This window comes from Rhodnius prolixus, unplaced genomic scaffold (genome assembly GCF_049639745.1).
Source record: "Rhodnius prolixus isolate KJV_2025 unplaced genomic scaffold, Rpr scaffold_7, whole genome shotgun sequence".
NCBI classification, from domain to species: Eukaryota; Metazoa; Arthropoda; class Insecta; order Hemiptera; family Reduviidae; genus Rhodnius; species Rhodnius prolixus.
The window spans coordinates 22,453,381-22,454,259 of NW_027411582.1; positions in this window are offsets into that span (position 1 = coordinate 22,453,381).

Consider the following 879-nt stretch of genomic DNA (forward strand, 5'->3'; position numbering starts at 1 on the left):
CTTAGCAATTATTAGTTCTAACTTCTTGTGCTAGATAGCATGTGTATGTAGAATTTATATATGTATTGTATTTCACAGTTATTTCCATTTTCATGTTACCTAGTTTATGTGTAACATTGATAAATGCGCAAATAAAGCATTAAATTACAATAGATGGAGTGAAAATAATTGTAATAATGTTGTAGTAGTTTTGTTAAGTTTTTCACATATCTGGCTGCATACTTTATTTCAAACATATAACTCAATGTAAACTAGAAGTTTAATTATGTAGCTCAGTCAATTTAAATCTCCTTTATTCCTATAATTAACTTCTAAGTGATAAATTGTGTATATTTTGGTATTTCTGTATGACTGAAATTTTTGTAATTCTTCATGTAGAATAAATTCAAAGATAAGAATTAAGTATTATTTGATTGTATTTTTTAAATCAATTGAATCTTATTTATAAATAATATACATATGTATTTTTTAGAAATTTATTTCATTTTTATTGAAGAAAAAGTCCACGCCCTATAAAAAGTGATTTAAATGAAGACAAATGGTAGGTACATAGTTTCCTTGACTTCTTTATACTTCCGAATAGAAAGGATGAGAATCGACTAAGTACATTTGCTTAAAAAAATTAAACCCAAACTTCGATTCTTTATACATATTTTTAATCTTTTAACCAATTAATTAGGCTCTTCAAAAAATTTGAAGTAAGCTTTACTTTTTAACTGAAAATATTTGTTCATCCATGTAACTAAATCATTCTCTCTTGCACTCTTGTTGCACTTAGCTTTTATTTGATAAATTTTCTGAGGAAAAATCGATTAAGGGCTTTTTGTTTTAAAGTGTAATTTAAGGTTTGTTTACTACTTTTTTCTTTACAAAGGAAGG